The following is an 18,325-nucleotide window of genomic DNA, read 5'->3' as shown; positions in this document are numbered from 1 at the left end:
TTTCTGTTACAGCAGCACTAGATGACTAAGACAAATAGAAATGGCAATTTAGAGTCCGGTGACATATAACCTCTTATAAAACTTTAATCCATCCTCTGCAAACAACTGAATACTGGTGGCATAGATTACAGAAACACAGCAACATTCAAGCCCCCACAGTATGACAAAATGACAGACGTGTGGGGTTAAAACTAAAACAAGTACACAAGAGCCAAAATATGACCTTGAGTACATCACACCTGAATTTAGAGACCATCTCAAGAATAGATGCATTGAACACTAATGACCGAAGACCAGATGAGTTGTGGAATGACATCAAGGACATCACACATGAAGAAAGTAAGAGGTCATTAAAGAGACAGGAAAGAAAAGACCAAGATGGATGTCAGAGGAGACACTGAAACTTGCTCTTGAACATCAAGTAGCTAATGCAAAGGGAAGGAATGATGAAGTAAAAGAACTGAAGATTTCAAAGGTAGCTCACGAAGACAAGATAAAGTATTATAATAACATGTGCAAAGAGCTGGAGATAGAAAACAAAAAGGGGGGAATGCACTCAACATTTCTCAAGCTGAAAAAACTGAAGCCTCAAGTTGCAATAATGAAAGATTCTACAGGGAAAATATTAAACAACGCAGGAAGCATCAAAAGAAGATGGAAGGAATACACAGAGTTATTATACAAAAAACAAGTGGTCAATGTTCAACCATTTCAGGAGGTAACATATGATCAGGAAATAATGGTACCGAAGGAAGAAGTCCAAGCTGCACTGAAGGCACTGGCAAAAAACAAGGCTCCGGGAATTGACGAGATATCAATTGACGTGTTTCAACAAATGGAGGCAGTGCTGGAAGTGCTCACTCATCTATGCCAAGAAATTTGGAAGACAGCTACCTGGCCAACTGACTAAAAGAGATCCATATGATGCCTATTCCCAAGAAAGGTGACCCAACTGAATGTGGAAATTATCAAGTGATATCATTAACATATCATGCAAGTAAAATTTTGCAGAAGATCATTCAAAAATGGCTGTGGCAGTGTATCAGCCAAGAACTGCCAGAAATTCATGCTGGATTCAGAAGAGGATGTGGAAGTAGGGATATCATTGCTAATGTCAGATGAATCCTGGCTGGAAGCAGAGAATACCAGAAAGATGTTTACCTATGTGTTATTGACTATGCAAAGGCATTTCACTGTGTGGATCATAACAAGTTATGGATAACATTGCAAAGAATGAGATTTCCAGAACACTTAACTGTGCTCATGAGGAACCTGTACATAGATCAAGAGGCTGTCATTCAAACAGAACAAAGGGATACTGCACGGTTTAAAGTCAGGAAAGGTGTGTGTCAGGGTTGTATCCTTTATAAGGTCACTAGGAGTTGGAATAAACCCAATAGCAATTTTTTGTTTGTTTGTTTATTCAATCTGTATGCTGAGCAAATAATCTGAGAAGAGGGACTCTGTGAAGAAGAATGGGGCATCAAGATTTGAGGAAGATGCATTAACAACCCGTGTTATGCAGATGACACAACCTTGCTTGCTGAAGGTGAAGAGGACTTGAAGCACTTACTGCTGAAGATCAAAAACCACAGCTTTCAGGACAGATTACACCTCAACATAAAGAAAGCAAAAATCCTCACAACTGGACCAATAAGCAACATCATGATAAACGGAGAAAACATTGAAGCTGTCAGGGATTTCATTTTGCTTGGATCCATAGTCAACACCCATAGAAGCAGCAGTATAAAGATCAAAAGACACATTGCTTTGGGCATATATGCTGCAAAAGGCCTCTTTAAAGTCTTGAAAAGCAAAGATGTCACCTTGAAGACTTAGGTGCACCTAACCCGAGCCATGGTATTTTCAATCACATCATATGCATGTGAAAGCTGGACAATGAATAAGGAAGACCAAAGAAGAATTGCTGCCAAAAGAATGAAGAAATCTGTCTTGGAAGAAGTACAACCAGAATGCTCCTTAGAAGTATGAATGGCAAGACTACGTCTCACATATATTGGATTTAGAAGGGATCGGTCCCTGAAGAAGGACATTACTCTTGGTAAAGTAGATGGTCAGTTCAAAGGTGGAAGACCCTCAGTGAGATAGATTGACACAGTGGCTTCAACAATGGGCTCAAGCATGACAGCGATTGTGAAGATGGCACAGGATGGGGCAGTGTTGTATTGTATTGTACATGAGGTTGCTATGAGTCCAAATGGATTGGACAGAACCTAACAACAACTGCAAATAATGGAGGGGCAAGGATGTGGTTTATGAAGAGATATTTGTCAAGAAATGTTTATCCAGATGGTCTTGGAAGAATGTTTGTGCAGCACGCACCAGGATGAATGCATACATAGATATTTTAGAAAATCTCTTACTAGGTTGGTTACGGAGAGTGTATGTTAGCTAACCTTGCGAAATTTTAACTTGCTATTGTCTTGTAACTATATGTAATGTCAAGCCCCCATGATGGTAGTCACATGTTCCCTTCCCCACTTTTCTGTGTAAGAAGTTTTCCTTTCTCTCAAATGTTGGAACACTTTGTGGTGAGCATTACACTGTGTTCTCCAGCCTGGCTGTTCTGTTCCCCAAGTAAATCTCTTTGCTTTCACATTGAACAGAGTGTAAGTTTTTTTTGTTTTAATTAATTTTTATCAAGCTTCAAGTGAACATTTACCACTCCAATCAGTCTGTCACATGTAAGTTTACATACATCTTACTCCCTTCTCCCACTTGCTCTCCCCCTATTGAGTCAGCCCTTTCAGTCTCTCCTTTTGTGCCAATTTTGCCGTCTTCCCTCTCTCTCTATCTTCCCATCCCACCTCCAGTCAAGAGTTGCCAACACACTCTCCAGTGTCCACCTGATTTAATTACCTCACTCTTCATCAGCATCTCTCTCCTCCCCGCTGACCAGTCCTTTTCATGCCTGATGAGTTGTCTTCGGGGATGGTTCCTGTCCTGTGCCATCAGAAGGTCTGGGGAGCATTGCCTCCGGGATTCCTCTAGTCGCAGTCATACCATTAAGTATGGTCTTTTTATGAGAATTTGGGGTCTGTATCCCATTGGTCTCCTGCTCCCTCAGGAATTGTCTGTTGTGCTCCCTGACAGGGCAGACACTGATTGTGGCCGGGCACCAACTAGTTCTTCTGGTCTCAGGATAATGTAGGTCTCTGGTTCATGTGGCCTTTTCTGTCTCTTGGGTTCTTAGTTGTCGTGTGACCTTGGTGTTCTTCCTTTGCCTTTGCTCCAGGTGGGTTGAGACCAATTGATGTATCTTAGATGGCCGCTTGTTGGCATTTAGGACCCCAGATGCCACATTTCAAAGTGGGATGCAGAATGTTTTCATAATAGAATTGTTTTGCCCATTGACTTAGAAGTCCCCTCAAACCATGTTCCCCAGACCCCAGCCCCTGCTCCGCTGACCTTTGAAGCTTTCATTTTATCCCGGAAACCTCTTTGCTTTTAGTCCAGTCCAATTAGACTGACCTTCCTTGTATTGAGTGTTGTCTTTCCCTTCACCCAAAGCAGTTCTTATCTACTAATTGATCAATAAAAAACCCTCTCCCTCCCTCCCTCCCTCCCCCCTTTGTAACCACAAAAGTATGTGTTCTTCTCTGTTTTTTCTATTTCTCAAGATCTTATAATAGTGGTCTTATACAATATTTGTCCTTTTGCCTCTGACTCATTTCGCTCAGCATAATGCCTTCCAGATTCCTCCATGTTATGAAATGTTTCAGATATTCGTCACTGTTCTTTATCGATGCGTAGTATTCCATTGTGTAAATATACCACAATTTATTTACCCATTCATCCGTTGACGGACACCTTGGTTGCTTCCAGCTTTTTGCTATTGTAAACAGAGCTGCAATAAACATGGGTGTGCATATATCTGTTTGTGTGAAGGCTCTTGTATCTCTAGGGTATATTCCGAGGAGTGGGATTTCTGGGTTGTATGGTAGTTCTATTTCTAACTGTTTGAGATAACGCCAGATGGATTTCCAAAGTGGTTGTACCATTTTACAATCCCACCAGCAGTGTATGAGAGTTCCAATCTCTCTGCAGCCTCTCCAACATTTATTATTTTGTGTTTTTTGGATTAATGCCAGCCTTGTTGGTGTCAGATGGAATCTCATCGTAGTTTTAATTTGCATTTCTCTAATGGCTAATGATCGGGAGCATTTTCTCATGTGTCTGTTGGCTGCCTGAATATCTTCTTTAGTGAAATGTGTGTTCATATCCTTTGCCCACTTCTTGATTGGGTTGTTCGTCTTTTTGTGGTTGAGTTTTGACAGAATCATGTAGATTTTAGAGATCAGGCGCTGGTCTGAGATGTCATAGCTGAATATTCTTTCCCAGTCTGTAGGTGGTCTTTTTACTCTTTTGGTGAAGTCTTTAGATGAGCATAAGTGTTTGATTTTTAGGAGCGCCTAGTTATCGGGTTTCTCTTCATCATTTTTGGTAATGTTTTGTATTCTGTTTATGCCCTGTATTAGGGCTCCTAGGGTTGTCCCTATTTTTTCTTCCATGATCTTTATCGCTTTAGTCTTTATGTTTAGGTCTTTGATCCACTTGGAGTTAGTTTTTGTGCATGGTGTGAGGTATGGGTCCTGTTTCATTCTTTTGCAAATGGATATCCAGGTATGCCAGCACCATTTGTTAAAAAGACTATCATTTCCCCAATTGACTGACACTGGTCCTTTGTCAAATATCAGCTGCTCATACATGGATGGATTTATATCTGGGTTCTCAATTCTGTTCCACTGGTCTATGTGCCTGTTGTTGTACCAGTACCAGGCTGTTTTGACTACTGTGGCTGTATAACAGGTTCTGAAATCAGGTAGAGTGAGGCCTTCCACTTTCTTCTTCTTTTTCAGTAATGCTTTGCTTATCCGGGGGTTCTTTCCCTTCCATATGAAATTAGTGATTTGTTTCTCTATCCCCTTAAAATATGACATTGGTATTTGGATTGGAAGTGCGTTATATGTATAGATGGCTTTTGGTAGAATAGACATTTTTACTATGTCAAGTCTTCCTATCCATGAGCAGGGTATGTTTTTCCACTTAAGTATGTCCTTTTGAATTTCTTATAGCAGAGTTTTATAGTTTTCTTTGTATAGGTCTTTTACATCCTTGGTAAGATTTATTCCTAAGTATTTTATCTTCTTGGGGGCTACTGTGAATGGTATTGATGTGGTTATTTCCTCTTCAATGTTCTTTTTGTTGATGTAGAGGAATCCAAGTGATTTTTGTATGTTTATTTTATAACCTGAGACTCTGCCAAACTCTTCTATTAGTTTCAGTAGTTTTCTGGAGGATTCCTTAGGGTTTTCCATGTATACGATCATGTCATCTGCAAATAGTGATAGCTTTACTTCCTCCTTACCAATCTGGATACCCTTTATTTCTTTGTCTAGCCTAATTGCCCTGGCTAGGACTTCAAGTACAATGTTGAATAAGAGCGGTGATAAAGGGCACCCTTGTCTGGTTCCCGTTCTCAAGGGAAATGCTTTCAGGTTCTCTCCATTTAGAGTGATATTAGCTGTTGGGTTTGCATAGATGCCCTTTATTATGTTGAGGAATTTTCCTTCAGTTCCTATTTTGGTAAGAGTTTTTATCATAAATGGGTGTTGGACTTTGTCAAATGCCTTTTCTGCATCTATTGATAAGATCATGTGGTTTTTATCTTTTGTTTTGTTTATGTGATGGATTACATTAATGGTTTTTCTGATATTAAACCAGCCTTGCATACCTGGTATAAATCCCACTTGATCATGGTGAATTATTTTTTTGATGTGTTGTTGGATCCTATTGGCTAGAATTTTGTTGAGGATTTTTGCATCTATGTTCATGAGGGATATAGGTCTATAATTTTCTTTTCTTGTAATGTCTTTACCTGGTTTTGGTATCAGGGAGATGGTAGCTTCATAGAATGAGTTGGGTAGTATTCCATCATTTTCTATGCTTTGAAATACCTTCAGTAGTAGTGGTGTTAAGTCTTCTCTGAAGGTTTAGTAGAACTCTGGAGTGAAGCCGTCTGGGCCAGGACTTTTTTTTGTTGGAAGTTTTTTGATTACCGTTTCAATCTCTTTTTTTTGTTATGGGTCTATTTAGTTGTTCTACTTCTGAATGTGTTAGTTTAGGTAGGTAGTATTTTTCCAAGAATTTATCCATTTTTCTAGGTTTGCAAATTTGTTAGAGTACAATTTTTCGTAGTAATCTGAAATGATTCTTTTAATTTCATTTGGCTCTGTTGTGATGTGGTCCTTCTCGTTTCTTATTCGGGTTATTTGTTTCCTTTCCTGTTTTTCTTTAGTCAGTCTAGCCAATGGTTTATCAATTTTGTTAATTTTTTCAAAGAACCAGCTTTTGGCTTTGTTAATTCTTTCAATTGTTTTTCTGTTCTCTAATTCATTTAGTTCAGCTCTAATTTTTATTATTTGTTTTCTTCTGGTGCCTGATGGGTTCTTTTGTTGTTCACTTTCTATTTGTTCAAGTTGTCGGGAGAGTTCTCTGATTTTGGCTCTTTCTTCTTTTTGTATGTGTGCATTTATCGATATAAATTGGCCTCTGAGCACTGCTTTTGCTGTGTCCCAGAGGTTTTGATAGGAAGTATTTTCATTCTCGTTGCTTTCTAAGAATTTCCTTATTCCCTTCTTGATGTCTTCTATAACCCAGTCTTTTTTCAGGAGGGTATTGTCCATTTTCCAAGTATTTGATTTCTTTTCCCTAGTTTTTCTGTTATTGATTTCTAGCTTCATTGCCTTGTGGTCTGAGAAGATGCTTTGTAATATTTCGATGTTTTGGATTCTGCAAAGATTTGTTTTATGACCTAATATGTGGTCTATTCTAGAGAATGTTCCATGTGCACTAGAAAAAAAAGTATATTTTGTAGCAGTTGGGTGAAGAGTTCTGTATAAGTCAATGAGGTCAAGTTGGTTGATTGTTGTAAGTAGGTCTTCCGTGTCTCTATTGAGCTTCTTACTGGATGTCCTGTCCTTCTCCGAAAGTGGTGTGTTGAAGTTTCCTACTATAAATGTGGAGGTGTCTATCTCACTTTTCAATTCTGTTAAAATTTGATTTATGTACCTTGCAGCCCTGTCATTGGGTGCATAAATATTTAATATGGTTATGTCTTCCTGATCAATTGTCCCTTTTATCATTATATAGTGTCCTTCTTTATCCTTTGTGGTGGATTTAAGTCTAAAGTCTATTTTGTCAGAAATTAATATGGCTGCTCCTCTTCTTTTTTGCTTATTATTTGCTTGATATATTTTTTTCCGTCCTTTGAGTTTTAGTTTGTTTGTGTCTCTAAGTCTAAGGTGTGTCTCTTGTAGGCAGCATATAGATGGATCGTGTTTCTTTATCCAGTCCGTGACTCTCTGTCTCTTTATTGGTGCATTTAGTCCATTTACATTCAGCGTAATTATAGATAAATAAGTTTTTAGTGCTGTCATTTTGATGCCTTTTCATGTGAGTTGTTGGCCATTTCATTTTTCCACATGCTTTTTTGTGCTGAGACGTTTTTCTTAGCAGATTGTGAGATCCTCATTTTCATAATGTTTAACTTTATGTTAGTTGAGTCGTTATGTTTTTCTTGGCTTTTTTCTTGAGTTATGGAATTCATATTCCTTTTTGTGGTTACCTTGTTATTTACCCCTATTTTTCTAAGTAAAAACCTAACTTGTATCGTTCTATATCGCCTTGTATCACTCTCCATCTGGCAGTTCAATGCCTCCTATATTTAGTCCCTCTTTTTGATTATTGTGATCATTTATCTATTGATTTCCATGATTCCCTGTTATGTGTATTATTTTGTTTATTTATTTATTTTTTAGAATTAATCTTAATTTGTTTGTTTTTGTGCTTTCCCTATTTGAGTTGCGTTGATATCAGGACATTCTGTTTTGTGACCTTGTATTGTGCTGGTACCTGATATTATTGGTCATCAGGCCAAACAATCTCCTTTAGCATTTCTTGCAGTCTTGGTTTAGTTTTTGCAAATTCTCTAAACTTGTGTTTATCTGTAAATATCTTAATTTCTCCTTCATATTTCAGAGAGAGTTTTGCTGGATATATGATCCTTGGTTGGCAGTTTTTCTCGTTCAGTGCTCTGTATATGTCGTCCCATTCCCTTCTTGCCTGCATGGTTTCTGCTGAGTAGTCTGAACTTATTCTTATTGATTCTCCCTTGAAGGAAACCTTTCTTTTCTCCCTAGCTGCTTTTAAAATTTTCTGTTTGTCTTTGGTTTTGGCAAGTTTGATGATAATATGTTTCGGTGTTTTTCTTTTTGGATCAATCTTAAATGGGGTTCGATGAGCATCTTGGATAGATATCCTTTCGTCTTTCATGATGTCAGGGATGTTTTGTGTCAGGAGTTCTTCAACTATTTTCTCTGTGTTTTCTGTTCCCCCTCCCTGTTCTGGGACTCCAATCACTCGCAAGTTATCCTTCTTGATAGAGTCCCACATGATTCTTAGGGTTTATTCATTTTTTTAAATTCTTTTATCTGATTTTTTTTCAGCTATGTTGGTGTTGATTCCCTGGTCCTCCAGAAGTCCCAGTCTACATTCTAATTGCTCGAGTCTGCTCCTCTGACTTCCTATTGCGTTGTCTAGTTCTGTAATTTTATTGTTAATCTTTTGGATTTCTAAATGCTGTCTCTCTATGGATTCTTGCAACTTATTAATTTTTCCAGTATGTTCTTGAATAATCTTTTTGAGTTCTTCAACAGTTTTATCAGTGTGTTCCTTGGCTTTTTCTGCAGTTAGCCTAATTTCATTTGTGATGTCTTTAAGCATTCTGTAAATTAGTTTTTTATATTCTGTATCTGATAATTCCAGGATTGTATCTTCATTTGGGAAAGATTTTGATTCTTTTGTTTGGGGGGTTGGAGAAGCTGTCATGGTCTGTTTCTTTATGTGGTTTGATATGGACTGCTGTCTCCGAGCCATCACTAGGAAACTAGTTTTTCCAGGTAATCAGCTAAAAAAAAATGCAGTCAGATCCCTCTCTGAATTCTCCCTCTGGCTCAGGGTATTCGGATGTTAATGGAGCCACCTGGGGAGGGTTGGGGAGGGATCAGAGAGCTAGGAGTGTAGCACCTCAGAATATAGAGCTGATTTCCGCGTTCACGCTCCGCCCGCGCCTGCCAATATCCTGGTGGGACGGCTCCCCGGCTGGGACACTGCTCTCCCCGTTCCGAGACCAGTCACTTCCTCTCGGGGACTTCTCCCTCCAGCGCGCCGCTCTGCTCTCGCGAACTGGGTGGGCGTGCCCGCACGAACGTCTGGGCCCGCCCCCGGGGTCAATTCGGGGAAATATAACTGGTCCCCGCGCTCATGCTCTGCCCGCGCACGCCACAATCCCAGCGGGGGGATGCTGCTCTGCCCGCTCCAAGACCAGTCACTTCCTCCCGGGGACTTCTCCCTCCGGTGCGCCGCACCGCTCGCGCGAACTGAGTGGGCGTCACCCGCACGATCGGCTGGGCCCGCCCCCGGGGTCGCTTTAGGGAAATATAGCTGATCCCCACGCTTGCGCCACGCCCGCTTCCCGCCAAACTCCCGGCGGGACGGCTCCCCGGCTGGGACGCTGCTCTCCCCGCTCCAAGATCAGTCACTGCCTCCCGGGTGCTTCTCCTACTGGCTGTGCCGCTACGCTGCCCACGCCAACCAGCTAGGCTCCCTCCCGGGATGAGTTCGGGGTGTAGGGCTGGGCCCCTTGTCTGTGCCGTCTGCCCCTCTGGGCTCTGCCCCAGATCGGGCTCCGAAGGTCACCTGCCTGGTACGCTGGCTCCTGGTTCTGAAAACGATCGCTGTCTGCCCGTATTTGTTCGTTCTCCGTCTCTAAGTCTGTGTTTGTTGTTCTGAGTTTGTAGATTGTTATGTATGTGATTGATTCACTTGTTTTTCCGAGTCTTTGTTGCAAGAGGGATCCGTGGTAGCGTCCACCTAGTCCGCCATCTTGGCCCCGCCTCTCAGAGTGTAAGTTTTGTTCAATGCTATAACAATAAAAAATGTGGGGACAAATAAAAGGAAGGAAGAGGAAGAGTGAGATGGAAAAGAAAGAGAAAAAAGCAAAAGAGAAAGGAATGTACAAATGGAGGGAAAAATGGAAGCATAGACAAAAAGCTAAAATTATGGGATATGCATAAATAGCAGAAAACTGGCCCATCTGATGAGGAGAATGTGTATGTAGAAGCAACAAGGGTGCAGGTTCACTTTAATTGAATGAAATAATTCACAGGGAGGCATCACCATTCCTGCCTCCAATGATATGGTGTATATAAACAAAGAAACAGGACAATTTGGTTTTTCTTCCTGGGACTGTTAGTTCATAGTTTTATATAATTAATCAAATATTAATTGGGGATTATGCCTAGCAGCATACAAAGAGCTGTGTGAAATTGAAAATTAGTATGTCACTGTGCCTGTAAATGAATATTATAATCTGGATAGCAGAATCCATAATATCAGCCAGAAAGAAAAAAAATAGTTTAAATAAAAGGATTAATAAGTCTGTTTTAGACATTAGTGTTAAGAATCAATAAGCTCTTTCTGAATGATTAGTATTTGCAACAACCTGTGCTAGATATTATTCTATGTATTTTCTAATGTACCCTTCTTTCCTTTTTACTTCCTTTATCCCTCCCTTTTTCCTTCTGTTCTTTCCTTCCTTCCTAGAACTAATATGTGTAGATCTGCTACTACGTACCAGTCACCACATAAGTCAGGCAAGAAACGAGATAGACACCACACTGTGAAAAGGGATTTGAAAATCTCATTTTAGAAATAGATAAGATAAGAATTGCTAGGAAATTTGTTCATCATCACACAGGAGACAAATTAAGGAACTGGGAAACGAACCTAGGTTTCAAAAGTTTAAAACATTTTTTTCACACTGAGCAAAATGTAATCACCGAAAATTACAATTTGCTGAGATAAAAAGAGTCCTCATCTGGTTGATAAATATTACTCAAAAGAGGAAACAGTAAAGTTCAATTTGGTGCCAGATGACATGTTTCCCAAAGGCTAACTCATTTTAAGATAGGTGATTATTTGACCTGGGCAGAATACTACCATTTCTTTTTTTCTCCCTACTTTTATGCTTCTGTGTTGATCTTTTTTTCTTTTCTTTCTTTCATTATTTTAATAGCATTTTCAATTAATATTTCTAACTAGGTTCCAAATTTGAGACACAGCTCTATTATAATTTAAGGGCAGCCATCCCTTTTCTTTTTGAGGATTAAACAAGGTTTTTGTTTCTAAATTATGAAACCTTAGGGAATTTTTCATGATTTTTCTTCTTCTTTTATAATAGTTAACTCCATTGAAAATCCCTGGTGGAGCAAATGGTTTGCACTTGACAACTAACCTCAAGATTGGTGGCTTAAACCCACACAGAGGAATTGAGGAAGAGGTCTATAAACCTGCATCTGTAAAGATTACTGCCAAGAAAACTCTATGGAGCAGTTCTACTCTGTAACACATGGGGTCTTCATGAGTCAAAAACTGACTTTAAGGCAATGGGTTTGGTTTTTGGTTTTGGTTAACTTCATTGAAAGATAGTGAATTGGTCTAAAACGTCAGTGCCCTTTCCAATACAGATGCTGGGAACCTCTCATCTGGAATAAGTACAGGATAATTAGTACTCTGGGTCCTTGAGACTTTCATCACTGCAAATGCAAAATCTCCACATTTTATATAAGATCTAATCATTCTTTAGGTGCTAGAGCAGTTGCACAAGTCATTTGCTTTCATACTATTTGTAGGAGTCTAGATCATGAGAAGTTTACAAATAAAGCAAAATAAGTATTTTCAATGGAAAGGAATATGATTCAGAGGTGGAGCAAACATCGTGCTCTAGACAGAAGCACCTTGCTGTCCCTTTGCAGCAAAGACTTAAAAAACCAAGTAAAACATATGCAAACATCAATCCTAAAGACCTAAGTACCAAATGAAAGAATAAAGAACTCTATCAAGCACTGAATGGAATAAGAAACTGACAGAGAACAGAGAATGAGGAGAGCTATGGAGTGGAGGTCCCATACCAGCTAATGTGGCTGGATTCACGACCTTTGGCTACAGCCACCAGAGAACTCAAACAGGGAGTATGGGAAAGCAACCTCACGGAGCTCCCAATGGGAGACACAGCACCCGGTAACCAGGAATACCACCTGGTTTCTCACCTCCCATGCTTCTTCCCTGTAGGAGGCCTCCACAGCTTGCTAAGGGGCCACTGTCACTTGGCTGGAGAAATACCAGGTCACTGCCACCCGGATTCATCATCTTGGACCCGAGCCACAAAGGACTGAAGACAGGGCGTATGGGATCCTATATGGGATTCGTTGAGCTTCTTGAATAGTCACCTTTTTGCCTTTCATGATATCAGGAAAGTTTTTTATCAGCAAATCTTCAATGACCCTCTTTGTAATTTCCGTTTACTCCCCTGTTCTAGGTCTCCGGTCACAGGCATATTTTCACTTTTGATTGTATCCCACATCATTCTCAGGGTTTCTTCAATTTTCTTTGTTCTTTCTGATTTTTCCTTAAACAAGGTCTATTCCAAGTATTTGTCTTCAATTATGCCAATCCTGTCTTCCATTGTTTCAAGTTTGTTCCTAAAAACCTTCTGTCGCACTCTCCGTTTCTGAAATCTTGTTTATCTTCTGGATTTCAAATTGCTGTTTTTGTATGATTTCTAGTTGTTTATTTATTTTGATATTTTGTCCCTGTATTATTTTCCTGATTTCATCCATTGTTTTGTCTGTCTTTTCCATGATTTTGCCTATTTTTTCCTTATTTTTGTCTGCATTTTCTTTCATCTGTTGAAGAACACTGAATATTAGAGTTCTGAATTCCCTATCAAGTAATATCATAATCACACTCACTAAAACCAAAGACAAAGGTTCCTGAGAGCAGCTTGAAAAAAATAAAAGCCACATACAAAACAGAAACATAAGACTAAGCTCTGATCACTCTGCAGAAACCATACAGGCAAGAATGCAATGGGATGACATATATAAAATCTTGAAAGAAAAAAACTGCCAACCAAGAATAATATATCATGCAAAACTCTCACTCAAATATGGTGGCAAAATTAGGACATTTCCAGATAAACAGAAATTAAGGGAACACATAAAAACCAAACTAAACTTAGAAGAATTATTAAAAGAAGTACTTCGGTTACAGAACCAACGACATCAGAAAACAACTTGAATTTAGCACATTAAGATATCATTAGCCAGATACCAACCTAGATAATGAACTCTCAAGGATAAAACAAAACTAAAATATTTACAACAGGGAACCAGAGATGTCAAATCTGTAAATGACAACAATGCCAGAAAAATAAAAGAGGGAATAAGTGGTGTAGGTATAGAGCTTTCAAAAGGAGAAATCAAGGCATTATCAAGTAATAAAAGACTTGTTTAAATTTAAGAAGATAGGTATAAATTTGAAGGTAACCACAAAGTTAACCAACCTACTCATCAAAATAAAGAAAAAAAACATAAAGTCTCAGTAAACACAAAATCTATAAAAACAACAAAAACAAAAAACACACAAACAAAAGGAATTCAGCACAAAAGAGTAAAAGGAACAAAGAAAATGTCAGTGCCACACACACACCACAAAAAAATAAAAACTACAAAATGACAGCAATAAACTCACACCTATCAATAATCACACTGAACATGAACGGATTAAATGAAACCATAAAGAGATGGAGAGTGGCAGAATGGATAAAAAACCAGGACCCAACAATATGCTGTCTACAAGAGACACACCTTAGAAAAAAGACATAAATCTATTAAAAATCAAAGGATAGAAAAAATATATCAAGCAAACAGTTACGAAAAAAGAGCAGGACTGGCAATACTAATCTCAGATAAAATAGGCTTTAAAACAAAATGCTCCATAAAAGACAAAGAAGGGCATTATATGATGATTAAAGGGACAATCCACCATGAAGACATAATCATAATAAATACTTACGCATGCAATGACAGATCTCCAAAATACACAAAACAAACTCTAACAGCACTGAAAACAGAAATTGACAGTTCCACAATAACAGTAGGAGACTTCAACACACCACTCTCAGTAAAAGCCAGGACATCTAGAAAGAAACTCAACAAAAGAGTTGAGCCTAGAGAAGATAAGAGCTGTCACAGGAATAAACATATGCACAGCCATGTTCATGGCAGCATTGGTCACAATAGCAAAAATGTGGAAACAACCAAGATGCCCATCAACAGATGAATGGTTAAACGAACTATGGTACATATACACAATGGAATACTACACAACGATAAAAAACAATGATGAATCCGGGAAGCATCTCACAACATGGATGAATCTGGAGGGCATTAAGCTGATTGAATAAAGTCAATCACAAAAGGATAAACATTGCATGAAACCACTACTATAAAAACTCATAAAAAGATTTACACATGAAAAGAAATAATCTTAGATGGTTACGAGGCAGAGGAAGGGTGGAGAGGGAAAAATATTAACTAGACAATAGGTAAGTGGTAAGTTTGATGAAGAGTAAGGCTACACAATACTGGGCAAGCCAGCACAATTTTTCCAAGGCAAGGTCATGGAAGCTCCATAGACACATCCAAACTCACTGAGGGACCAAATTACCGTGCTGGAGACTGCAGGGACCGTGGTCTCGGGTAACATCTAGCTTAATAGGCATAATGTAGTTTATAAAGAAAATGTTGTACATTCTACATTTGGTGAGTAGTGTCTGGGATCTTAAAAGCTTGTGAGTCGCCATCTCAGATACTCCACTGGTCTCACCCTGTTTGGAGCAAGGTGGAACAAAGGAAACTAAAGGCACAAAGGGAAGGTTTGTCCAGAGGACTAACGGATCACAACCACCACGGCCTCCACCAGACTGAGTCCAGCACAACTAGATGGTGCTGGGCTACCACCACTGACTGCTCTGACAGGGATCACAATAGAGGGTCCCAGACAGGAGAAAAATGTAGAGAAAAATCGAAGCTTACACACACGCACACACACACAAAAGACCAGGCTTACTGGTCTGAAAAAGACTGGAGAAACCCTGAAAGTATGGCCCCCAGATAGATACCTTTATAGTTCAAAGATTAGACAGGCCCATAAAACAAAATGACACCAAACGGACACACCGGCCCAATTTAAAAAATACAATTTAAAAAATAAAGGAATATGATCCAGAAAATCCCAGATGTGAATATTATTTCTTGTGGTTCTCTTTTGTCTGCTTGATTTAAGAGAGCAAATATTACTAATGATGATATTGAAAATTATTTAGTATGCTAAGTACCCCAGTGCTGCTTATTGGTACCTAAAGCTGTATTTTCACATGTGAAGTATAATCAATATTTGAAGTGATTAACTGTATAATTCAGGTCAAGAATAATCTTTTGCCTGAAAAAGCTAAACCACTGAAGCAGATGGTTTTTATTTTGGGGGGGGGGGCTGAAATTATCTAGATTCTCAAAAATTCTCTTTATTTAATGTGCATAGCAATCAAATAGGTCATTACATAAAAGTAGCCCAGCCTCAGCAGTAAGAGGAATCTCTTAAAGTGTTTATTTCTAAAATAGAAGCCTTTAAAATATTTCCTAACCCAAGAAAATAGTGCTGAGAAACATCAAGTTAAACAAATACACAGAAATTTGCACACACACACATACACACACGTCTGTAGAACTTCTCATAGCCTATGTTAATATGCTCATGAAGCTCCTGAGTGTTGCAGTATTCAGAATTTTGCTACCACAATTTTATATAGAACATATTTTAAATTAGTGTTCAGAGGAATGAATACACTGAGAACACCTTTGCACGGTTAAAGTCATTTACACTGTACTCCCAACAGGAGATGGCAAGGGTTAGGGGTAGGGTGGTAGATATGAGAATATTTATATTCAGAGGACCAGGAGAAAAGATTGAATGATATCATACAGAAATGTCAAGGGCAGAAAGCAGCCATGTGAAGGCGTTTTGAAGGCACCTTACCTTGGATATCAATGCCCTCTGTGACCAGGACAGTTCTCATATTTCCAGCTCCATCTTATGCCTCCACCTCTGTGACTTTGCTTCAGTCATACTGTCCTTTTTTCAATTATTTTCTGTAATCAATGCTGTTCAATCTGCCTGCACTCTTTTCCTCACACTTCTGGTCTTAGTTTAAATATCATCTCCCAGAAAACCTGGTGGTGTAGTGGTCAAGAGTTCAGCTGCTAACCAAAAAGTTGGCAGTTCGAATCCACCAGGCACTTCTTGGAAACCCTTTGGGGTAGTTCTGTTCTGTCCTATAGGGTCACTATGAGTTGGAATTGGCTTGATGGCAATGGGTTTCTTTTTTTGTTGTTTCATTTTATCCAATCAATCTACAGTACATTTCTCCTTGTCCCCTAATACTTTCTGTCACAGAACCCTGCTCTTTCTCTTTATAGCATTTATCAAAGATTCTATTTATATGTTCATATTTCTTATTATTCTATGTCTTTCCCACTGTAAGCCCCTTGAGGAAAGGATTCACCATGAGTGTTTGTTTAATTCTGTAAAATCAGCAAACACCTTATAGATGAGTGTCTGTCATATAATTGGCCCGTTGATGAATATCTGTTAAGTTAATAATAAATAATAATTATTAATTAATCCCTTCACATGTCTGTCTAGACTTGGTCTAGCTGAATAAAATCTTCATGATTAATTTAATATATACCTAGAAATTAATTTCTCTTTAGGATATGATTGGCCATCTATACTATGCAGTCACACATACCCAAAGAGATCAAATTGGCATTTAAAAAAATTTTTTTTTTACTAATGGAGGTTATTAAGCTTGAATTAAGCATTGATCTAAATGAACATTATGTGTTAATCAGTGAAAATCACTTTCGTACCTGCTTTATCGTTGTATTCCTCAAAACAGCTCTGCTCTTTGTTTATTGCTTTGCTGGTTTCAGAGCCCTGTAAAGGACAAAAGGACAAAATGTTAGGATTTGGTGTCTCTGTGGGAACTTCTCTTCCTAAAGTGTTCCTAGCTAAAATATTTAATACGGTTGTAATGCCCATCATTGCAAACTTGGGAACTTATTATCATAGGCTCCACAGAGGATATCTATTTCTTGTCTCTATTCCTTATTGCACATACTGTACACAAAAAAGTGCACCTTCTACATTTGTTTAAATTGTGCCATCCCCTCGTGAGATATTTTCACAAGTGTGGTATGATAATTTTTTTACAACAACTTGTAAAAAAACTGTCATAGCAGCACTCACAAAAATATCTCTCGGGGAGGTTGTGGTTGGCAAAAAATTGTAGAAAATGTGCGTTATATGCATAAAAATATGGCACTCTGTTTCATTCAGCTCACTGAGCTCTATTAGAAGAAATTATACTGACCCCTATTTATTGCTTACACATGCCAGGAACTATTCTAATTTACATGGATTAGCTCACTTTTTCTTCATAATCACTGGACAAGAAAAGGTTAACTCAGCAGGCCTGGATTGTTCACACCCTGAAAATTCCAAAGAAAAAGCCTGTCTCCAGGACTAGCAATCTCCCTGTCTGAGCCCATGGAATATTCTGCCTAATAAAAGTGTTTTTGTATACCTGAGACCTTGGTAACACTGCACTTACGGTGAACATCTGTTTTTGTACGCCTGAGGCCTTGAGTCATGCTGTACCAGTTTAACCAGATGACTTTATGCTAACAATGTAATTAATGGGAATGCTAACAATGCAATTTATGGGAACGCCTATTTTTGCTTGGCGGGTTGGGGGTGGAGGTGAAGGCTGCAGTCTGAGTAGTTGAGGTCTGTCATGAGGGCACTGCATGCCTACGTGACTGACCCCAATTAAAACCCTGGACACTAAGGCTCAGGTGAGCATCCCTGGTTGGCAACACTTCACACACATTGTCACAAATTGTTGCTGAGAAAATTAAGAGAGTCTCATGTGACTCCATTGTGAGTCCCCTGTAAGATTGTGCCTGGTGTCTCCTGGCTTTGCCCCATGAGGCTTTTCCCTTTGCTGATTTTAATCTGTATATTTTCACTGCAGATGTTCTAGCCCTGCTAGTCCTTCTAGCAAATCATTGACTCTGGTAGGTGAACTTTGAGACCTCTAACACAACTGCCATATGAGGTAGGTACTATTACTGTGCACATTTTATAGAAACTGGCAAAGAAAAGTGAGATAACCCAAACAGAGTCCCCTAGCTCGTTTAAGTGTCAGTATTTGAATTTGAACCCTTAGGCATTTTACCTGATGGGCTCAAACATAAAAAGAACTGTGAGGATGGTGCAG

The 18,325-nt window shown here is 39.0% G+C and overlaps 1 protein-coding gene and 1 pseudogene across 16 annotated transcripts in view; one reads left to right on the top strand and one right to left on the bottom strand.

The window, feature by feature from the left end:
• INPP4B (inositol polyphosphate-4-phosphatase type II B) overlaps nucleotides 1-18,325 on the bottom strand; it is a 976,853-nt gene that overhangs the window by 529,035 nt on the left and 429,493 nt on the right. For 15 of the 16 annotated variants that reach the window (XM_049905358.1, XM_049905352.1, XM_049905340.1 and 12 more), the window contains one exon: nucleotides 16,914-16,980. The gene's annotated coding sequence lies outside the window, so the exon portion shown is untranslated. Of the gene's footprint in view, nucleotides 1-12,191; nucleotides 13,015-16,913; nucleotides 16,981-18,325 lie in introns of those variants that run through there. The other variant, XM_049905351.1, reaches the window with a different exon arrangement.
• The window catches only part of LOC126057333 (histone H3.3A-like), an 88,173-nt pseudogene that overhangs the window by 28,523 nt on the left and 41,325 nt on the right, over nucleotides 1-18,325 (top strand).

The sequence above is a fragment of the Elephas maximus genome, chromosome 13 (genome assembly GCF_024166365.1).
Source record: "Elephas maximus indicus isolate mEleMax1 chromosome 13, mEleMax1 primary haplotype, whole genome shotgun sequence".
NCBI classification, from domain to species: Eukaryota; Metazoa; Chordata; class Mammalia; order Proboscidea; family Elephantidae; genus Elephas; species Elephas maximus.
This window is presented reverse-complemented; position numbering and strand designations above follow the sequence as displayed.